The sequence below is a fragment of the Podarcis erhardii genome (assembly GCF_964252035.2).
Source record: "Podarcis erhardii genome assembly, chromosome: 5".
NCBI classification, from domain to species: Eukaryota; Metazoa; Chordata; class Lepidosauria; order Squamata; family Lacertidae; genus Podarcis; species Podarcis erhardii.
The window spans coordinates 24,383,494-24,408,184 of record NC_138509.1 but is presented as its reverse complement, the minus strand read 5'-3'; the positions used below and the strand labels follow the sequence as shown (position 1 = coordinate 24,408,184).

The window sequence follows — 24,691 nt, the reverse complement described above, 5'->3', positions numbered from 1 at the left end:
AATGCAATGAAAATCATGATAGAACAATGCTGAAACAGACAAAGAGACTATTAAAAAGAGGTCCAGGAAATATCGTAAAATACATCTGGGGAAAGGTTGTTTCAAGATGCAGATAAAAAACAGGCTTGCACATGGAAAGAGGATTTGGTCCGCACAGACGAAGATTAATTACTACCTAAGCACCTCTTACTTTCTTGGGCTCCATGATCACTGCAGATGGTGACAGCAGTCACGAAATTAAAAGACGCCTGCTTCTTGGGAGAAAAGCGATGACAAACCTAGAAAGCATCTTAAAAAGCAGAGACATCACCTTGCCAACAAAGGTCCGTATAGTTAAAGCTATGGTTTTCCCAGTAGTGATGTATGGAAGTGAGAGCTGGACCATAAAGAAGGCTGATCACCGAAGAATTGATTCTTTTGAATTATGGTGCTGGAGGAGACTCTTGAGAGTATCATGGACTGCAAGAAGATCAAACCGATCCATTCTTACAGAAATCAGCCCTGAGTGCTGACTGGAAGGACAGGTTGTGAAGCTGAGGCTCCAATACTTTGGCCACCTCATGAGAAGAGAAGACTCCCTGGAAAAGACCCTGATGTTGGGAAACATGGAGGGCACAAGGAGAAGGGGACGGCAGAGGATGAGATGGTTGGACAGTGTTCTCGAAGCTACCAGCATGAGTTTGACCAATCTGCGAGAGGCAGTGCAAGACAGAAGTGCCTGGCGTGCTCTGGTCCATGGGGTCACGAAGAGTCGGACACGACTAAACGACTAAACAACAACAACAACAACAACAACATCTATGTTTAAAAGAGAAAGGACTACATGTTCTCGCAAGTGGCTATGCCCTATGTCTCTCCATAAAGAATAGTTCTGGGCATGTCTGTCAGCTGGTAAAAGGCAAGACAGGAAGACCAGCACTGAACAGTTAGTCACACAGAGATGCACAGGGCAACCTCTTGTCTAGCAATGACTTGTCTAAATGACTAAACAACAACAACAACAAGCACCTTTTAGGAACACTTTCATAACCACAGCAAGGATGTGTGTGAAAGGCGTTTTTCTTTCAAGTTATAAAGAATGAGTTTCCAGACTCAGCTATACAGCTGCAAATATAACATTTTAAGTGTGTTTTAAGTGCATTATAAAAATGTGACACTAGATAGTATTGGTGAGCTTATGGCAAATTCAATATATATTTTTTAAAAAACTTTTTTTTAAAAAAAAAGCATTTGCACAGCGTTCTTTCTATGTGTCTAGATTCCACCTCCGACTAAACAACAGGAAGAACATTCTGACACTGACTCCCTTGGGACGTTGTGGACTCTCCTTCCTTGGAGGTTTTTAAACAAAGGTTGGATGGCCATCTGCCATCGATGCTTTAGTTAAGATTCCAGCATTGCAGGGGGTTGGACTAGATGACCCTTGGGGATCCTTCCAAGTCTACAATTCTATGATTCTTTAAAGCATGTTTGGGTGCAAAATGAGGATTCTGATCCTTGGGATTGATAATAAAAAAGAGAGAGGATTGTTATTCTTTCAGATCAATGAACAAGACTGCATATGGGGTACAATGGCATGACTCTACTGGGGATGCCACCAATTCCACACCAGGTGTCAGTCAGGGAGGGAAAGCTTTCTGGGAGATTGAACAAGGGTGTGACATATTTAGGCCCATTTTGAAAATAACCAGAGGCCTCAGGCTTGAAAGATGACAGTATAACATGGCCTAAAGAGAGCCCCAGGCAAGCTCCAAGACTCTGCAGCAGTGAAGACGTAGCACTTTCCTTGCCCTGTACGTGTCAGAAGCCTTCAGGCATGGAGCAGGAAATGTAAAAGCTAGGCCTCTTGTGCATGCTTGAAGTGAATGGTGGAATCCAAGGTCATTAAAAAATCATTTTTTATACCTCACTTTATAAAATATGTTTTTAATTTGTGGCTTTAAAAAAACACACCAGTTAAAGCAACAAAATAACAAATATAAGCTATAAAAATAACAGAATCAAGCAAAACACCAGTTAAACAATAACAATAAGGCAGCATCATCAGATTTCCTAGTCACTAAAAGTCTGGGTGAATGAATGCCTGAAGTTCAGTCCCAGTTCCGTGCCCAAAGTTCAGTCCCAGGGGAGAATGTTCTGAAGCTGAGGGGCCACCACCAAAAAGATCTTTAATGCAACTGCTCTATGCCTAACTTTTGAGAGAGGGGGAATCAAGGAAAGGACCTCTCATGGAGAGGTTTGTGTGGGAATGAGCAGGCAAACTTTTAACCCAATCTATTGTTTGTATAACATTGAGAAGTGAACTTAATTCATGTGCTGATTATGGCAGAAGCAATACACGAGAAAGGGTCATTCTTTCGCACAATCTAAGTTGTGATGCCAACACAGTTTTGCTCCCCACCCAGGAGATTTGTCCTGAATGTTTGGTTTGCAATTAAATGCTAAAGTGGAAACAGAAGAAGGTCCCATGTAGCCTTCTCTAAATGAATGTAATCCCTTGTGATGACTTTGCCTTTGCAGGATATGGGACAGACAAGATGTGCTAACGTCTCCCGTGAATAGGAATGACATCTGACTCATAAATCTAGCCCTTCTCAATGTGCCAATCCACAAGTTTCCAGTGCTGGAAACATCATCAAGAACATGCAAGATTAATTATTATTATTTATTAAAGTTTTCACAATACAGTAGAAGTATATCTAGAACAAATGAAATCTAAAAAGAAAAGAAAGAGAAACAATAGAAGAAAAGAGGGGAAGACAAAGGAAGAAGGGAAAGAGAGGGGAAAGACAATAGAAATAATAAAACACACACACACACACACATATCCCTGTATTCTAATTATACCCTAATCTTCAATCCACTTACAAAGCACATGCAAGATTAATTAGAATAGATAGATCATAGACAGACAGATAGATGATAGATAGATAGATGATAGATAGATGATAGATAGATGATAGATGATAGATAGATGATAGATAGATAGATAGATAGATAGAGATAGATATAGATAGATAGATAGATAGATGATAGATGATAGATGATAGATAGATAGATAGATGATAGATGATAGATGATAGATGATAGATGATAGATATGAAAATACTTTGGCAGTGACAATGAGTCTCCAAGTTGTGACATGTGAGGGTGTGGATGAGGCAGCTGAAGGGCATGTCAGAACCCTTATGGTGCATAAGTTTATCATACTGAGCACAACCATGTGTGGAACAATCTTTCTGGCTGCACAGTTTCTGGTCCACAATTCCTAAGACCAAAGCAGCAGGGCATTTAGACCACTTATCAGAGAACATGGAGGAAACATGGCCTTTGAGGGAGGCAGTCAGATGAGAAATCCCTGTCTGAAAAGTGGCATGGCTTGACAGGAAAAGAATAAGAGTAAGTGGAAGGTGTGAATCCCTGTGCTCTGTTGCCTGACTGTATCATTGGATATGATAAGACGTTGTTACTTTATCATATGAACTTACAAAGCTGCCTTATTCAGAACCATTGGTCCATCCAGTTACGTCTAATCTTGTGTCTACTCTGAGTGGTAGGCAGTTCCCCAGGGTCTGATGCAAGGAATTTTTCCAGTCCTGTTATCATTCATTCATTCATGCATGCATTCATTCATTTATATACTGTCCTTCATCCAACGACCAAAGTATAACCCCCCCAAAAACACAACATAATAACAAACAAAAAGATAACCCTCCCCACTTGCACATTGTTTAAATTCTTTACCAGAGATGGCAAGGATTAAACCTGTGACCTTCTGAAGGTGAAGCCCTAGTTAAACCATGCCCATCCCTCAGTCAAATCATTATCAAAAAGTGAAAGCATTTAGAAGTTAACAGTCTCCAAATAACTAATAAGCTTGTAACAAGAAAGAAAGAAATAGAAAGATTTAGGAAGTTAGTATAAACTTCCTAATGGCAACATTTATTGAGCAGTGAAATTATCGAGCAGTTGCCCAGGGAGATTTATGATTTATAAAATGGGTATAGATAAAATGTGTGTCAGGGTTTATTTAAGCATATTGCATCCTGCTGCATACGGCTGAAAGCAGAAGGTTAAGACCCCTTAGTGCCCTTTTCAGGCTCTAATATGCTGCAAGGGATATATTATTTAGCATTAAGAAATGCATTTTTTCAGTACAAGGTACAAAGGATCTCACAGTACAGTCCAAATATTAACTGCACCAGCGAGGGAATACTTATGCTGATATATATAACCTGGCTATATATACATGTGTGTGTGTGTGTGTGTGTGTGTGTGTGTGTGTGTATTTCTCACCTGAGCACACATTCCTAAACATTAATGAATTGTTGACTAAAAAGAACTTTTCAAAAATATGCTTTGAATATTCTTTAAAGGCATTTTGTGTGGGTGTGGGTGTGGGTGTGTGGGTGTGTGTGGGTGTGGGTGTAGCCTCTATCTCAGCACACTTGGATGTTACATTGACGTCAGGGACATCAGTGAGCCTTACTGTGTTTGGGTTTATGGATCACACTGTCAGTGACCAAGAAATGTTAAATCCCATTTTAAAATGTGAGACTTAGCCACCAATCTGTATTAAGCCACTGGGATTTGTGATGTGCATTGAATGCTGTTCCATGTTGTTCCTTACTGAGCAACAAGTTAAAAGCTCAGTCACCATATATCTGAATATACTTTCCCTCCAAAACAGCATCTGTGTCCTTGCCATGTGACATGATTACACACACTTTCAAGTGGCTGGTTCTGGAGAAAGCCTTTGGTCTGTCTTACTGTTAAGATGCCTGTGACTAATCTAAGTCTCTTTTCTATCAATGAAACATTGGCCTTTCCCCTTGAATTCATAACACTCTAAGGCGTTTCTACTCATCCATGAGTAAATCCTTTCCACATATTGTTTGTTTGCTTGTTTTATTAAATGCTCTCCTCCTCCAAGCCTTGAGCTAGTGACTTGGATATACTAGCAACTTGCAATCTGTGTTTTTTTCCTGCAGCACCCAAACCACTGATATGCAATGGAAATTAACATAATTTGTGTTTCAATGAGCAGCTGAGCATGCTTAATTTCATTCTGACAACTGAAGAAGTTTCTGCAGTAGCTCAAAAAGACATGATATGGGTGTGGCAGACCACATCTCAACCACCAGGGGAAGAGAGACTTCAACTCTCCCTTTCCCCATTTGAGGCTCTTGCTGCCACCAGATAAAAGATCTATTCTTTACCAGTGTAAAGATTGAAAAGGGGAATCTGTATCAGCAGTTGCCACACTGGACGTTGGGTAGATGAAAGGGATCTTGGCATCCTAGAAGTTTTGAAGCCTGGGAATGTATAAAGGTCTGTTCATAAGTAGCCCTACCTGGAGATTGAAATGTAAGCCTAAAACACTAGACTCTAGTACTGAGCTATGGCCCTTCTCCATGCAGTGCACTCCAATTCCAATTTCAGGGTTGGACTAGCAGAAACTACTCTGGTCAATGGGCCCAACATTTGCCAGTCCTCCTACCCAATGTCCTTGCAAAAACTATAAACAGCAAGGGATATGGCATGGACTCTGTAGTTAGTAAGGGGGAGATCACAAAACTAAGCTGCCGCACCTTTCATGAGTGGATGCACTTTCTGTTAGTGCAGAGCTACTGTTGGGGACAACCCAGATGATTTAAATTTAAGCCTTGTTCAAAATATTGACCAATGGAAGAGAAATAAATAATTCCAAGCACTTTATCTCAGTTGTGTTAAGAGCAGGGCTGCCAACTTGAATAGACTATGGGGGGAGCACTGCCCCACGTAACCAATCACATGACACTGCGCGCGCGCGCGCGCGCACACACACACACACACACACACACACACACTATTTGAATTGCAGTGCCCATCAACCTTTGGGGGGGCAGCCCCCTCCAATATCTTATTGGGGGGTTGAAGGGATCTCAGCCTCTAGGAGTTGGCTCCTATGGTTATTGAATGGAATGAGAATTGGGGATTCTGGCCAGTTATGAGGGTTGATTCATTCATGCATGCACATTATCCAATTTCTCAAAACTAAATTACTCAACATTTGATGACGCACAACTGAACAGGAATCTATTGGCAAGCACTGTGTTTGAGATGATGTGAGATGACATGGAAGTCCTAGCTGATGGTCCATTCACATATGCAAGCGCTGCAGCCATCAAGCATAAGTTAAAATTGAGTTTCAATGTGTCTATTTCCTTTCAAGCTTCAATACAAGGAATTCTGACAGGGGGTGATTGCCTTCTAATCGTTCTCTTTCTCAGTTCTTCATTATGATGGTAAAAAATGTCTGCTATTGGAAATTCTCAGATTCACAGGGGTCCTAATTTATGCCAAGGTAAAAGCTATATTAACTATGAAGAAAAGACAATTGATACTATTTAATAAAATTATTGTTAGATGTTCAAGGAGTTTGCTGAGTCTTATAATTAATTTTAACATTTGTCTAATTTATTAAGCAATTTCAGGGAGAATGAAATAAAATAGAAATAGTGCTTGTTAAATGTGAGGCTGATGATAAATGCAGGTAATGGAGTGGGAGGGGGGAGAGCACACTAGAAATTAATCACAGATTAAGAAGTCATCAAGAAAGGTACCAGTACTTGCTGTTATAAAGTCTTCCCCACCTCACTCAGAATGTTAACCCATTTCACTATCCGTTTAGCCCAGAATATATCCTTAACAGGTTGTTCCACTTGTGGGCATTCCATAGGCATCTGATTGGCCACTGTGAAAAGAGAATGCTAAACTAGACATGCCATTGGCCTCTTGGACTCTTCTTATGTTCCCATTGGACTCTTCTTATGTTGGGGGGTGAGATTGCTCCATGCTCCCAGTGATATATATGGAGTGCAAGAAGTAAATAAATAACTTTGCCAAGAAGATAAGCTGCATTTTGGAGAGGTGTACCAACACAACTCTTGTGAGGCTTAAATAGCCCCTCAATATCCATATTTGGACCCACTGGGTGATATTTATTGTTGCATTGCTACTCCTCCTCAACCTCTAAGCTGGTCCACAGCAACTGTCAACCATAGGCTCCAGCTCCTAGGGGCTGAGGCACTTCCTTCACCATGTTCCTTTTGAGGGGGCTGGACCACTTCAATGTTCAGAGGGCATTTAGTTCCACTCCCTGGCTCCTCGCAACATCAGGACGTCGTGTGTTTGATGATGTTGCATGTGCACCATCAGGATGTCACACCAAGTCCCCTCAATCTTAAACGGCCTCGGTCCTGTATACCTGAAGGAGCATCTCCACCCCCATCATTCAGCCCAGACACTGAGATCCAGCTCCAAGGGCCTTCTGGCAGTTCCCTCGCTGCGAGAAGTGAGGTTACAGGGAACCAGACAGAGGACCTTCTTGGTAGTGGCGCCTGCCCTGTGGAACGCCCTCCCATCAGATGTCAAGGAAATAAGCAGCTATCCTATTTTTAAAAAACATCTGAAGGCAGCCCTGTTTAGGGAAGTTTTGAATATTTAATGCTTTATTGTTTTTAACACTCGATTGGGAGCCGCCCAGGGTGGCTGGGGAAACTCAGCCGGATGGGCGGGGTATAAATAATAAATTATTATTATTATATTGAGAAGCTGGTGCCTCTGCTGTCAACTCCGGCTTATCATATGATTACTGAATGCTTTACAGCCAACTGTAATCAGTAATAATAATAATAAAATATTAAATGGTAATGCTGTGAGCCTAGCCATGTCTGTTGTTGTTGTTTAGTTGTTTAGACATAAACCCTACTGAATTCAATGGGCTTACTCCCAGGTAACTGGGGTTAAGACAGCTAAGAGGCACAAAGTAAAGCAGCAACAATCAATCAGACATCTATTGAACTCTAGAGCGTCCTATTCCCCAAATGAAGGAAAAAGCTTTAGCTTGCTTCCAGTGACCCTGTGAATGCATTGAAGAGAAGTGTCCACCATAGATGATTAAAACATATAGGAAAATAAGTAAAATTACTTATTTGATGAAGCCATTATCAGGGCTGACAAGACAGAACTAAGCTGAGGAGCAGATGGACAACCAGTGAAATAAGCAGCGAGTTAGACTCAGCCTGGAATCGGGGACCTGGAATAGAAGACCAAGGCAGAATGGTGATGGACCCTTGTGCCAGCTGACCTACTGGGCCCTTGGCTACCATACTACCTGCTGGGCAGCCGCAGTGGAAAAATGTGGCAGACAACAGGCAAGCATCCTCCAGCAAGCTCTCACAGAAGCACAGCTAAGAAGCAGGCTGGACCCAGTGTTTGAGCAGTTGGGCATTGGGGCAATCCTTTGTTTTGGATGGAGGAGAGGTTGTAGTCTCCACCTGCCCCTCCAAACACTGGGGTATCCCGTTAAAGGAAACTGGGGGGAGTGGCCATGATTGTGTGCCCAGGCAGGGCCAGGGACAAAGGCACGCCCTCAAATGGCAGTCCCTCTGGGGGTCACCCTATTTGATGTAAGTCTTAGGAACCCCCGTCTGGATTGACCATGCATCACTTCCAGTGCGCAGGCGGGGGGTATTTTGAATGCCCAATGCCCAAGCCAAACGACTTTCATCTGTATTCAATAAAGTTGTGGCCTGTTTTCACCCCCAAAACCAGCCTCATTGGTCTCTTATTTGCATAGGTTTGGCTATGGGGAACCCAACACCTGGTCCTGCAATAAGTTTTAGAGTTATAGAGAAACAGGCCACAAACCAGACATGTATGCATACGTTCCCTATTCTGCGCTTTCAATAAGCTTCCCCCTAAAACACCTAAATTAGTTCTTTCAGTTCCTCCAAGTTCAAAAAAATAGTTTGGAGATTTGACACAAGAGCTTTTCAAAAGGGCAGAGCTGCTGGTAATGTGCATGCAATACCCTAAATCAAATCATTACATGAAGTTAAAGAAATGAGAACATGACCCCAGGAAAAAGTTATTATTTGAAAGCAGTTCAACCTAACACATTATTAGACTTTCTTCTCTGTGTCCCATGGCAACACCATTCATCAATGCTGCTGTCGAGACGAGCTCTCTTACACAGATGGAGATAAATGTTTAAATTTAGAAGATTGGGTCTCCTGCCGAGTTGGCACCAGTGGAACTGGTGCCAAATACCTGCTCCCCATCTGGTCATGCAGGGAGATCAATGAAACTTAGAGAGAAGACACCCCTTAAAACCGGAGGCGAAAACAGTGGGGTGGAGAATTGGATTTCAAAATGATGCCAGCTTCCAAATGCCTAGTAGTCTTTCACCAATTACTGAAAAACAAATGATAGGCTAGCTCTGCGAATTGCACAGAGAAGCATCGTTATGCATGGGAATTGTTTTTATTTATTCATAGCTGACTAGTTTCTCATTAAAGTCTTCTTTTACATCTCCAAAATGGCATTAGCTACTTGGTCACACAGAGGTTATTAAGGAACAGAGGTCTAAGTCATGAATATGATTGGTCTGCTCAAGGGTAATCAAAATCTTAAGTAAAAAAAAAAGGCCAGAATATAAAAGTGTGCCCTCGAGGGTTATGTCTGCACTAGGCGCTTATTCTGCAGTGGCCATGTTTTGCTAATTCAGTTTTTACAAAGCATTTACATGGTCTCCCTGCACTTTACCTGTAGTTTCACTGACGGCAAAAAAATACACTTTGGAGGAAGGATGGAACTAAAGCGTAGTCTCCACAGGTGTAGATCATCATAGTCATATTTTGCTTGCTTTAAAAGAGAGGTGGGGGTAGGGAGCGAAGTGCTTCTAGCCTGCACAGTGACATGTCAGGTGGGTGAGACTGTCACCATGCATCTATTCTGGCACACCTCACTATTATCTTTCCTCGTTGCTATTTTCTCTTCATATTTATTTTAAATTGATCTTTACCTTTAAAAAAAAAAAAAGAACTGATTGAAATTCTTTTTTAAAAGACTCGTTTACTTGGGCATGAGCTTTGGTAGACAACAGCTTACTTCACCAGATGCATCGTGGCCTGTAAATAGACACACTAATAATCAGAATAAAACAGACTACAGTGCATACTCTTTTTTTTTTTTTTTTTTATAAATATTTATTAAGGTTTTTTTTTAAAATATAAATGCACACATAAAACAATCTTACTTTTATAACAACAAATTCTTCACTTCTTTGGACTCCCTCACGTCCCCCTCTCCCATTTACATCATTAAAAAAAGTTTTTCCAAACAAATTATCAACTTGTTTACAATCTCATGTCCACACATTCCAATATGATTTAACACTTTTTCCAATAAAATTTTTATATTTTCTTTAGTCTCACTTATCATCAAATTTAAATCTAGTTTAGTGGTGGCCAGTTTTTTATAATCTAGCATCCTTCTTAACATTCAAACAAATTACAATGTTTTTGTAGATACATCTTGAATTTCTCCCAGTCTTCCTCCATCTTTTCTTCTCCCAGATCTCGGATTCTGCCAGTCATCTCGGCCAGTTGCATATAGTCCATCAGCTGCATCTGCCACTCTTCCAGTGTGGGTAAATCTTGAGTTTTCCAATTTTTTGCGATGAGAATCCTTGCTGCCGTTGTTGCATACATGAAAAATGTTCGATCCTTCTTTAACACCTTCTGGCCGACAATACCCAGAAGGAAGGCCTCTGGTTTCTTAGTGAAGGTATACTTAAATACCTTTTTCAGCTCATTGTATATCATTTCCCAGAAGGCCTTCACCTTAGGGCATGTCCACCAGAGGTGGAAGAATGTTCCTTCATTTTCTTTACATTTCCAACATTTATTGTCAGACGAATGGTATATTTTGGCAAGTTTAACTGGGGTCATGTACCATCTATATATCATTTTCATAACATTTTCCTTCAGAGCATTACATGCAGTGAAGTTCAACCCAGTGGTCCACAACCTTTCCCAGTCCTCAAACATAATGTTATGCCCAATATCCTGTGCCCATTTTATCATAGCCGATTTAACCATTTCGTCTTGTGTGTTCCATTTTAGCAGCAAGTTATACATTCTAGATAGTACCTTGGTTTTGGGTTCTAACAATTCTGTTTCTAACTTCGATTTCTCCACCTGGAACCCTAACTTTTTGTCATTTTTAAAAACTTCTTTAATCTGAGCATAATGTAACCAGTCTCGCACCTTATCCTTCATTTTCTCCAAACTCTGCAATTTCCAATTGTCTCCATCTTTTTCTAATAATTCCCAATATTTTGGCCATTTGGCCTCCATATTGGGTCTTTTTCGGGCCTTAGCCTCCAGAGGTGAGAGCCACCTTGGAGTTTTGTTTTCCAATAAGTCTTTATATTTCGTCCAGACATTGAACAGTGCTTTCCTGACAATATGGTTCTTAAAGGCCTTATTGATCTTAACTTTGTCATACCATAAGTATGCATGCCAACCAAAAGCATTGTTAAAACCTTCCAAATCCAGCACGTCAGTGTCTTCGAGAAGTAGCCAATCTTTTAGCCAGCAAAAAGCTGCGGCTTCATAGTACAACTTTAAGTCTGGCAGGGCAAAGCCACCTCTTTCTTTCGCATCTGTTAATATCTTAAACTTAATTCTGGGCTTTTTGCCCTGCCAGACAAATTTAGATATATCTTTCTGCCACTTCCGGAAGCACTCCGTTTTGTCCACAATCTGTAATGTTTGAAACAAAAACAACATTTTTGGCAATACATTCATCCTAATAGCAGCAATTCGGCCTAACAAAGAAAGCTTCAATTTTGTCCAACTATCCAAGTCTCTCTTAATTTCAGACCAACATTTTTCATAATTATCCTTAAATAGGCTCAGGTTTTTTACTGTTATGTTTACCCCTAGGTATTTTACTTTTTTAACCATAGTTAGTTCTGTTTCTCTCTGAAACCGTTCCGACTCTATATCTGTCAAATTTTTCCCCAACACTTTAGTTTTCTGTTTGTTTAATTTAAATCCCGCCACCCGACCAAAATCCTGTATCAATTGTAATACTCTTTTCGTACTAGACTCTGGCTCCTGCAGGGTCAAAACTAGGTCATCTGCAAAAGCTTTCAATTTATATTGTTTCGCTCCGACCTGAATCCCTTCCACCAACCGGTCCCCTCTGATCAAGTTCAAGAGCACCTCCAGAACCGAAATAAATAACAAAGGGGAAATCGGGCAGCCTTGTCGTGTTCCTTTTTCAATTTTGAACTCTTCTGTAACCACATTGTTAACTATCAGTTTGGCCTTTTGTTCTGAATATATTGCGTCAATCCCATTCTCAAACCCCCGTCCCACTCCCATTTCATTCAAATTTCCCTTCATAAATTTCCAAGAAATATTGTCAAAGGCCTTCTCCGCATCTATGAAAATTAACACTGCTTTTGTATTTATGTCTGTTTGCAAAAGTTCCAAAACGTCAATAATGTTCCTAGTATTTGCAAACATATGTCTACCTGGGAGAAAGCCTGCCTGGTCTTTATGAATTACTTCGTTAAGCACTCTTTTGAATCTACTTGCCAAAATGTCTGCAAATATTTTGTAATCCACATTCAAAAGGGAGATGGGACGATAGTTTTTGAGTTGTGTCTTTTCAGCTTCAGATTTTGGTATCAATGTGATAAAGGCTTCCTTCCACGTCAGGGAAGAAATCAATTTCAGTTAAAATAAAGTCAAATTTCTAAGTCCAAGAACCTTCAATAAAAAGATTTTTCAGCAGAGTTAAGGTTTAGTACAACAACAGTATTTCTGATGGTGTAAGCTGGTAATCCAAATGCTTCAAAGTAACAAGTTCAGACTCTCTCAGATTGTTTCAAAGTTCAGATTCAAAGTATCCAAGCTGCAAACTGCAAGCTGACAGCTCAGTTTCTCAGGCAGTTCCAGCGCCTGGGGTTTTTAGTTAAAATGTAGCTCCAAAGGGAGAAAGATTAAAATATAACTAAAATTCATAAGAGTCCAGCACATGAGGTTATTTATTCCACTTAAAATAAAGTTCAATGGGTGCTCAGATCAAATAGTTTAAAAGGTCTCTCTTTGCCTCCACTCCTCCACGCTCTTTGCGTTCAAGTTCAATGGGAGCGGAAGACGGACTTCCTGTTTTTCGTCAATCCGCTTTCAGCCAAATTTAATGTTTTAAAGTCCCGAATTACATACAGTCAGTTGTTTACTCACGGGTTGTTGTTTTTAAAGCATAAATTTCAGGAAGAAAGGTCAGCGCTCACTGGCAACAGCTACGCGGCTTCACTCCGCCGATTGCGGAACGACCCACAGCGCCGCAGCCTCCTCCGCGATCCGGAGCCCCTTACGAGGCTCCCTCAACGTTTCGGTGGCCGCTTCTGGCGCCCGCCGGGTCCCGGGACCGCAGGCTTCTGCTGCCTGCGGTTTTCCGTTTTTGGGTCTCCGCTGCGCCGTAGCGGACGACCCTTTCTCGTGCGGAGCTTCCCTTCCCGTTAGGAAAGGGCAGCCATTACCCTTCGCGCCGCCTCCGGAAGATCCTACAGTGCATACTCTAGAAGAGCCGTACATGAACTCAGCCCTGGATACAATTTACTGCCCTTCTTTCTTTCAGGCTTACTTTGTTACATGTTGGAAATCACTTTAATCACTCTTCACGCCTGGTTAGTTAAGCTTGCCATAACTCTGTTTCAGCAATATTCTCTGATTTCCCAGAAAGGGAGTTAAATATATGTTGTTCAAACTTTTCTGATCTAGCTGGGGAGGGCAGAAGACTGCGTTTTCTCCTGCTCCCACTCCGCATCTTGACTCTGGCAGACAATGACCTTGTACACTTATTACCCTATGTATTTCCACTGGGAACTGTCTGATTTCTTATGATAGATTTGGTCTGACACAAGTATTTCCCACTTTTACAAGATGAAATTTATTTCTTCCATTGATATCCAACTTCGTTTGTTCCACCAGCCTCGGGCACAATATGCTATTGCCCAGACATGGTACTAAAATGGAATCGGTGGGCGGGGGAAGCCAGATCCAAACATGCCCAGAATTTTGAAGTACAACAACAATGCTGGCCTTAACTCCCCAGGTCAGTTTAGAGGAGAAAGAACAATTCAGAGAAATTCCAATTGCCAGGTCACAAGAATACAGTGACCTTCTTTTGTCTGCTCAGCCTGCAGATAACCAACATGCAGGCTAGAACGGGAACTGCTAATACAAATCTGTACCCTCATAGGATCTTCCTATAAAAATAATATTCCCACTAATTACACACGGGGAAGATTGATTTAACAGTTTCATTTGGAGAAGGGGAAAAACAAAACTATGGCAGTACTTTTTTAAAGACACAAGTGAAAAGTCTTCAGCTGTCAGAACTAACTAGGGCAACTTCCTCCCTGATTGTTAAGCATTCAGATGATAAATTGAGGATTAAAGAATGAACAACTCAGGCCCTAGGCTGCTGTGGGGCAAGCTCCGGAGCATGCCACAACCCCAGGACTGTCCCAGTTAACCTAACTCAGATGCCTGTAGTAGTTGCCCCATTGCTGCACTGTAAACTAGGCAAAACTGCAACAGCAAAGCAAAGAGAAGAGTGTTCATTACCCTGCAACAAACATGAGTCTCCCTTCTCTTGCCATGGGGAATTTCCAACACAGCACTTAAGCAGGGCCGGCGTAAGACATTTTGCTGCCTGAGGCAAATGACAAGATGGTGCCCTCCCCATTCCATGTACAGAAGATGAGTGGACTGGAAGTTGACTCTTATAATAGGATAGTTACACCTGAGGGCAGCAGGCCAGTTTAAGGAGGCATATGGCAGGCCTGTGGTACACATAGCTTTGATCTCCAGCAGAAAGGAATCTGCCACCTGTAGCAAATGCTTCACTCTACCTAATGGTAGGGCCAGCTCTGCACTTATGACTATCATTACTGTAGTGTACGATAAAAGTGGACTACATACATCAGGTGATCTTTAGGACACACAGGAAGCTCCCTAAACACTTCATTTCTGATATGTTACGCAATCACCTCTGGCTTAATTGGTGTTAGACCTTCTTTATCTTTTCCATAACATGGCTATACCCTTTATCTTTTCCATAGCATGGCTATATCCTTTTTAACATTCAGGACAAGATGTTCCAAATCCCACCAGCTGGACTTTAGTAAACTTCTACCAGCTGATTGGCTAGTATGGTTTCCTAGCGACGACAGGCAACCGGGATGCATTCATAGCCTTGGACGAGATAAGCAGCTAAATAGTCTATTTGTGCCCAACAATGTGCTAATGCACTGGAAAACAGATACACTTCTGAAGGAATAGCCATCGTCAAGTAACAGCTCCTTGCCCATTGACCCTTGCCCAAATCGTTTTAATGCAAAATAATTTCCCATAGATTAGATCACTACAGAATAATGAGGCACGGATATTTGAGAAAAATGCACACTCCACATGGAAGCATCTTGCTTACCTTTCTGAAGTTGAACAAACAAAACATATTGCAAACTACCGTACATACTGCAAACATAATGGGACTTTAAAAAAGAAAATCAACATAAGAAAACAAAAGCATGAGAACATCTGAATTATGCTGTATCACACAGCCAGGTCCAATAGTTTCTTGCACCCACCCTTTGTGTACCCAAGCTTACAAAGTATAGTTGATTGTGCTTTCATAAAATAAGCATATTGCCACTTAGTCAATTTGATGAATGGATGAATGCATCCATTTGCATCTGAATCTTTGCAATATTGTGGATTATTTATCCCACAGATTATGGACATGTGTCCAAATAGCCAATTTGCCGCAATCCATCCATAAATAGGAAGAATCTTCATAGTAAGAAATTCATACAATGGCACCATAATAAACATGGATATTCATTGAATGTTTGTTCGCTTCAGGTTAGCAGCATTTCTCCTGCATTTTAAACCACTATTATTCCAAAGGGAGAATCATACTACGCAGGTATCTTTGAAAACTGAAACGTTCTGTGTGTATGGTTCCAAATATTTACACAAATATTCTTCTGTTCTGCTTATTTTTTATTGCTGGGTCACTGTAAATATATTGACACATTACAGTAGTGAGTGGTATGTAAAAATTCCACCCTGTTTTCATCTGGGTGGGGATTTCATGATAAAGATCAATGCAATCGACCTTATCTGTGTTGTTCCAGGCCTTTAAGGTTTACAGCAGAACCATGGGCTGAACCCATGGGGAAAACAATATTTGCACACAACTACTGCAGAGCTGCCATCCATACGTACTCCCAACAAAGTCCAAGAGGAGCCAGTAGAAAGAGCCACACATAAGAATCAGCAGAGAAGGTTTAGCAGTGGGATTCACAACATGGTACCAAAGGGTGCAAAGGTCCCCTTGAGGACTTCCCCTGAAATCTGGGAGACCTGCTCTCTTTGTCACACACACTGCTCTCTTTGTCAGGAGGTGGCAAGGAGGATGCAGAGCTGATGGAAGATGGTGGAAGAGCTTTCAGCTCCATGTGCTTTTGGGCAGCTGAACAGAAAGTGGAGCAGCTGAAAGGGGACAGGAAGTGATCTGGGAGACTGGAGGGATGAGTGGGAAAAGAGTGAATGAGTGAGACGCGGGGACAAAGTGTGAAGTTGCAGGAATCAAAGAAAGAAAATGTGTGTGTGCACGCACACACACATGCAACCACACAGACAAATTCTGAACCAGTAAAACGGATTGTCTTGAAAACTGAATACTTTTTTCATTGGTCCCTTCTCCCCAACTGCCATCAAATCACAGACCACATCTGTTTCCATGGACTGAGCTATAAAAAAACTATTGATCCAGAGCTTTCTATCACTGTCATAGCACAAAACCATGGATTCAAGACACAGATTCTTATGGATTCTCAGATTTTTGCAAAATTACCATCAAACTATTGTCAGCTAAGTGTCCAGAGATGTGATTTGTTGGTGGTTTTCTTATCACTGTTTGGGGAAAAAAAATCACAAAAATCTATGAGTATCCAGGCCTTGGATTAATGTTTTGTGGTACTGGAAAACACCAGACTTGTGCTATTGATAGATATATTTTATTGTGTAGTCTATCAATGTGAACTTGGATTTGATGGTGGGTTTGGGGGAGACGCTGTGTTAAATCATGAAAATTCAAGGTGATCCTAGCTGTTGGGGAGTGACAGGGGCAGGGGGAAGCAATGAAATCTCTTGAAATTTCAATTGTGTCCATAAGGCTAATAAGTCTGGCAACGCCTGATTTAAGGGGGTATGGAATTTGTTAAATAAAATACTATAAATCTCCCAGACTTATTAATGACCTAGTAAGGTAATTATCAACTATTATCTAAAGCAGGGGCTATATAAGTATATTTTGCAGTCAGTTCAGCCCAATTTCGTTTGACTATTTCACTAGATAAAGTCATTACTCATCAGTGACAAAACCTTATTCCATGCCCACTGCCTCTGCCATAGCCACAAAACATTTCTCACTTTCAGGGATCATAGCATCAGTTCCAAACCCTTATTATAATTTAGTTACTGCAGATCTTGCAATAAATCCAAGGATTGCCCTGGCTGGATCTGGTAGAAAGTAATACAGCAGAGCATTAATTTAATTCCATGGTTCTCGGAAAGTCATATATGGGCGTCCCTATGTTCCCTGGGTGGGAGATGGTGATGGACATGGCAACTATGCTCTTGGCAAAATACCTGACCAGCTGTTGGTTGTATTTAGGACCACAGTAGACATGATATGCATGCAATTGCATACAACAATTGTTTTAAACCAATAGTAGACTCAGAAGACTTAAGGCATGAGCAGGAAAAACAACAAAGGGAAGGGCTGTTTAATCTTTCATCCAACTGGTTTTTATCTGCTCAAAAGCACAACTAGAATGTGTTTTGCTTCCCTCATGGGGGAAAAAGATTTGGGTATCTGTGTCTCCCCCCTCCTTGCACTTCAAATGGGTGGAAAAACAAGTTGAGAAGAGGGTCAGTCTTGAATACAGCTGGCGGAAAAGGGGTTAAACAGCCCTCCCCAAGAAACAGCTTGTTAAGGTGGCCACTTTTGCATTACTGTCGTCCCCCCCCCCCCCCCGCTCCACAAAAGAATACCAATGAGGTTTGAGTTGTGTTATTTTTCTAGAAAAGGAGGTGCTGGATCTCACTATGAGTGACCTTGTTCTCTGGTAATGGCAATGGGGTCCACCTGAGAGGAGCAGGAACTGAGTTCCGTCAAGTTCCGGCTGAAAAAAAAGCCCTGGGCTTAAGTTGATTTAAGTGGATGCATATATAGAAATAACCAGGGCCGTCTTTAGCATATGCACTGCCGGGGTACAAAGATCTGCCCAGTGCCTCCAAATTAACTTTTTTGAGAGGGGGAAGCCAAAGTTGTTGACCTTTTTTAGGGGGGAAATCGCTCACCTGTAACAAGGATGCAGCAGAAAAAACAGCTTTTATTTCATGACTCGTTAGGAATATTTGACGCTACAGAGTAACAGAGCAACAGAGGAGGGGGGCTCCATTGCTTTTCACTGCCGACAATTGAGAGGGACCGGTATACAGTAAGTATACATTTGGCGCCCCCCAGAATTTGGCGCCTGGGTGTCCCGCACTCCTTGCACCCCCAGGTAAAGATGGCCCTGGCAATAACTGCTATAATGTAGACAAAAATGCAATACATCTCACCGCAGTGGGGAGGAGACCTGTTTGCTACCCAGGTGCTCACAGCTGATGATAAGTTTCAAGGCAGCTACTCTTCCTTCTTACAGTTCTTGGTCTTTAAACCAGACTTGGACTGGGCATACCTTCAAACAGGACTCCTCAAAGAGAGGACTGCCCCATGGGCCAGGGGTGCCAACTTGAATAAAATATTGTGGATGCCCAGGTAAGCCCCACCCCACATAATTGCTCACAAGATGCGGTGCATGCACACCATTTGAATGACAATGCTCATCAACTCTGGGGCCCCCCCAGATACCTTAAATCTTTTATTAGGAGGGCAAAGGGATCTCAGCCCCTAGGAGTTGATTCCTATGTCCATGACAGACTGTCAGGAGTACGTGCAGGATCCAGGCCCTGTAACTGGTAGGGCCTCGCAGGACTGGCTTGACAGAAGACTTGTAGCACCTGGTGGCAAGGGCTGGGAGGGGTATATAAGACCAGCATTTCCCTCTGACTCTTTGCCACAGCAACACCCTACCCACCTAGCTGTGCTTTGGCTTCCTGACTCTTGGACCCTTGGCTTCCTGACTCCTGGTTTCCTGACCCTCAGACTCTTGGCTTCCTGACTCCTGATTTCCTGATTTGTGGACTCTTGGCTTCCTGACCCTTGGACTGCTGACCCTGGACTGCTGCTTCCTGCGTCCCGTCCTCTACCCTGGTCCTGACATACCAAGCCAGGACTCCGACTGCCTGTTAACCTGGACTGTGGCACAGTCCTTGAAACAGAGGACTGTCTTCCATAAAGTAGGACACTTCTAGTGCTTTAAATGAACACTGCAAAACACATTTGAATGCCCCGATCTGAAGCTCGGCTCTTGAAACACTGTAATCTACTAGTCTAGGCCATGTACAACTTGCCTGGCCAGCTGCTTCTCGCTTCACGCCATTTAAAAACCTCCTTCATAATTCAAAATTTCACATGACAAGACAGGGATTTAAACAGATAACAAGGATCAGTGGGAAACAGTGTAGAAGACTCACTCATTCACTACAACATCAGCTCCTGGGACTGATATTTCAAAAGACTGATGGATGGGCGGTCAAGCAAGAGAGCAAAATGTATAATATACAGTACTGCAATGTTTTCTTGCCAGGGTAAAACAAAACTGTCTTTCTGGGGATTTTACTGGAGACTACGTATTTTATTTTGCTTCATTCATAGAATATTGCCCCTATGTAGCAAACAAGTGTCAGAGGTATATGCAGAGACACAACCATCCCTTGAAAAAGATTCTTATTTTAGCTGATTTCATATGCCTGGTGCAAACATAATGTTTATGATTCCTAAGTCGGAAGAGGCTGTAGGATTATGCATTCTCTCCATCCTCTACCAGTTACCTCCTTCTGACCATGCAGGGATGCCAACTTGAATAAAATATTGGGGGGGGGGGACAGGGAAGCTCTGCTCCACATAATCAAGCACATGACACAGTGAACACACACCATTTGAATGGCAATGTCCATCAACTCCCCGCCCCCGCCCCCGCCCCCTCTACCCTCAAATATTTTATTGGGGGGCTGAAAAACCCTCGGCCCCTCTGAGTTGGCTCCTATACTACCACAGAACTCTTTAATCATGGAATAGTGTTAAAATCTGCCTCAGTGCTAACTAGGTTTACCCTCAAGTTTGAGACCAGTGTTTTATTTTATTTTTTAAAATTTTTATTAGTTTTTCAACACAAATCAAACACAACACAGCATAAGCACATAAACGTACAAAAACATACAAACATATAAACATGTATAATTTCATAACCTTTTTTCAATAAACCTTACTTCTCAGACTTCCCCTTCCTTTCCCTTCTCTGCATCCCTGTTTTAAAATTTCTTCAACAACCCTTCAGGCCAATTAACAAATCACTTATTTTCTTTTTAAATTTCTTCTCATAATTAATCAATCAATCAATTACAGCTGTAATTCTATATTTTCCTTTCCCTTGACATTTTAGTACTCATCAATATTGCAACAGTTCTTAAGATATACTTTAAATTTCTTCCAATCTTCTTCCACCGTCTCTTTTTCTTGGTCACATATTCTGCCTGTCATCTCCGCCATGAGACCAGTGTTTTATACTGGTTTGCAAAGGCCTGGTTACAAGGGAGTCCAGTTAACATAACCAAGGTTAATGCTGATGCAAAGAGCATCAAGTATATAGCCTGAGTTTAGCAGACAATCAAAGGGAAGGTGTGTGAAAGTTCACAACACACCTCATATCTCGAAAGGATACAAGATTACAGAATGCTTTGTCTGCACATTTGACCCTAGTTTTTGAAAACAGGAATTCTTTTTTTTTTATTTTATTTTATTTAAAAACACACACACCAATAAAAGAGAAATCACTGCGCATTTTTAGCACTGCATTCCATTTTTTCCCTAGATTTTGCATCTTTGTTGTCATATTTTCCAGGCATTCTTTCATTTCCACCCAATTTAGCAATTTATCTCACTGGGTAATACTTTTGTTGTTGACCGTTTTCCTGTTCTGATTCCACACCTAAGGATCTACCATTCCATTTTGCTTCTTTATTTGATTTTACAAACTTGCCACCTACAATTATCTGCCACAATGCAGAGTGATTTCTCCTTACATTATTTCGCACCCTTTAGTGGGTTTTCTCCTCTCTACCAAAGCCTTCAATCAAACACTCTGTGACTCCAGGGCAAAATGTGGGACTGAAGAGGTAATGGAATGACATGAAACACAAATAGAAGCTAATGACCTTTAGCATTAGCAAGGCCTCATCTATCAACAAAAGAAAGTTATTTTAGAAGCTGCTAAAGACAGAAATGTTTGCTTGCTTTCCCCCTCTAACCATTTCGGACTAGGCACTCTAAAGACTGTGTGACCCCTAAATAGTGGGTAAAAGGTTGTTCTTAAAGCACAATCCTAAACATGTGTAGTCAGAAGGAACTCCTACTGAATTCAATAGTGCTTTCTCCTAGGTAGGATTACAGCCTATGCTGCTTGTATAAATAAGTGAAACTAATAAGCAGGAAACCTAAAGTAAATCATGTTCACTGGTTCCAATGGGACTTACTTCCTAGCATAAAAGTTCTAAAATTGTTGTGTGGCCCACGCAACATTTGTGATTATTTCATAAAATTTATAAACTGCTTGAGTGTAAATAAATAAATAATCTTAAAGTGGTTTACCAAAAAAAATAAAAAATGCCTAGGGTTTTGAGAAATACTTTTAAATGGACTGTTAGTGCTAGACATTTCCTCTGCTCTGAGAGAGCAGATATTTGGGCTGGCTCTACCATTAGGCAGAAAGAACCAGCCCCCAGTTAGCCTTATTTCTCATATATATATATGTGTGTGTGTGTGTGTGTGTGTGTGTGTGTCTGTCTGTCTGTGTGTGTGTGTGTGTGTTTTAACATACCATTTTCAACAATAATTAAACATACTTTTACATCTCATTCAATTTTTTTGACTTCCATCAGTCCTGTCTGAAAATTTTCCAACCTAATCTCTTAGTATGCATTTCTTATTTTCTCTATTACATTTCAAACTCATAACGAATATCTCTATCTTTTTCTACTTTGTAACACTTCGTATATTTCTCCTTACAAAACTTCTTGTAGTCCTACTAGCGTAATTTGTTGATTACAGTTGATTAATCAACAGCTAGCCTTATTTCCATCTCCCTCTCAACGAGGCCAACCATGCCTTACAGCAGGGTCAAGTGATCTGGTTTAGGCAGCACCAGGAGGGGGGCTAGGCGAAGGCAGAGATTGCTACCTGAAGGGGTGGATGGCTGTGTTTTTGAAGTGTTTTAAGTGTAGTGTGGGAGGGGTGTTGTGACTTGGGGTAGCCCTGTTTCCAAAGTCAGATTTGGATTTGAACAAGTGGAACTGGAGTCTAACAACAGTATGAATGTATAAGGGAAGGGAGGGGAGGGGAGCAGTGAGTGCTGATACTACAAAACACACACACACACACACACACACACACACACACAAACACACCATAGCCCAAATGGTTAGACAAGCTTTTGGCTGTGATTGAGGTTCATGTGCAAATTGATTGATTGATTGATTGATTGATCTGATTTATATACCGCCCTTCATCCTAGGACCACAAGGTGGTTTACAGTATAAAAAAACAAATAAATTAGTATGGGCAATATTACAACCTCAGTCCACAGAATGAATGAATGAATGAAACTTTATTTGTGTCAGCCATCAGCCATAGCAACAAAAGAACATTGTGATATACACAAAACAAAATAAGAAGTTGATTATATAAAACACAGTTTCGGGTCCTGAATCAGCAGTCCAATAGTGGACCTTATTCTGATTGCTCCAGTCCATAGATCTTCACACAAAGAAGCACCCAAACAAAGTTGAATTCTCACCCATCAAACAGACACTTGGTTCTTGATTAGGGATATCAGAAAGTAGGGTGGATTTAGAAGGGGAGGGGTGAGTTTAAGAAGTCTGAGATGAAGAAAGGATCATCTCTCAATACTACCTCAGAGAATACCATTACATTATAAAAGCTAAGCAGATCTACACTTTGTCAATGCTTGTATTGATAGACTGTCTTTAAATTTCACATAAGAAGAAGAAGAGTTTGGATTTGATATCCCGCCTTTCACTCCCCTTCAGGAGTTTCAAAGCAGCTAACATTCTCCTCTCCCTTCCTCCCCCACAACAAACACTCTGTGAGGTGAGTGGGGCTGAGAGACTTCAGAGAAGTATGACTAGCCCAAGGTCACCCAGCAGCTGCATGTGGAGGAGCGGGGAATCGAACCCGGTTCCCCAGATTAGAGACTACCGCTCTTAACCACTACACCACACTGGCTCGCCTGATCTGAGCTTTCTGAAGCAAGAACCAGGAACTACTGCAATGAGTACATAACAATGAGTACATATGTACAATGAGTACATATATATATATGCAAAAGAATTGTGCCATCTGCCTTTGCATCAAAATAGAGAGAGGGTCCTAGGAAGGTTTAAAAACACACTGCAACCCTGCTGCTATCCAATTGCATCTGCCAAGTGAAACATGCTTATTAAATAAGGTTAAATGTTGGATATGTCAAAAAGAAGAGAAAGAGAAATCAGCCGAAACTCAAAAATGAAATGAATAATGTAAAGGAAAAGAAAATGTCTAAGGCCACAAGACACCAGTAAGGAACCTTGTTTGAGATGCAAGAAATACTACATTTCAATTTGTAATGTTAATCCATTTTACTGCAACAATCATGTACTGTGTAAGCATGAGGACAGGCTGCCTGGATTCTCATGCACTAGGTGACCTTACTTGTCATTTCAATCAATGCTACAATTTAAAGTCTTGATTAAGCATTATCTGAGTTCAAGCTAAATGGGGAAAGCAAAAAACATTGCATTACTGCTCTCGTTTTTGCTCATGGTCCTGCAGATCTAAAAGCAATGGCTGACACAACGTGATTCTTACAGAATTTATTAACTATGAGCACAAAATGTCACTTAGGAAACAGCATTTCTGTTTGTGAAACAAACATAATCCCAGATCTGTATATTCCTAAATGTGTTTACTAGGAATTAAGTCCCATTGATTGATGTGTTTGCATCTGAGTATCTGTATGAGTAGCACATTTTTTCCTTCACAGTCAGCAGGTATTAGGTATGCCTTTAGAGATTATATATTGGGATGGCAGCCTAAGAGGGAGAAAACTGGCTTATGCCCCCAAACTTAGCTCTCCCCCCTGTTTTGTCCCTGAATTTTGGCCAGCACAAAGTGGCTGTCATGGGTTGCAAATACAGAGGTGCCAGGACTCTTTGTGTGTGAGCAATGTCACACACAAAAAGCCATACAGTGGACCTTCCGGGCGTCCATCCGCAGCCTGAAAAGTCCATAGGCAGAGGTCCCGCTTCTGCGCATGCACATTCGTAACCCATTCATAACCCGAAAGTTACGTATCGCGTTCGTAACCTGAAAGTTTCATGTTCGTAACCCGAAAGTTATGTATCCAGAGCGGTACGTAACTAGAGGTTCCACTGTATATGCCAGATTCTCTCTTCTTTTGACAGAGATGCAAGCTGTTGCTGGATAGCTCAGTCTGCAGAACATGAGACTCTTAATCTCTGGGTCATGGGTTTGAATCCCGCATTGG

General features: G+C 41.4%; 1 protein-coding gene across 6 annotated transcripts in view; it reads right to left on the bottom strand.

The window, feature by feature from the left end:
- The window catches only part of GRID1 (glutamate ionotropic receptor delta type subunit 1), a 737,412-nt gene that overhangs the window by 430,112 nt on the left and 282,609 nt on the right, over window positions 1-24,691 (bottom strand). The window lies entirely within an intron of this gene.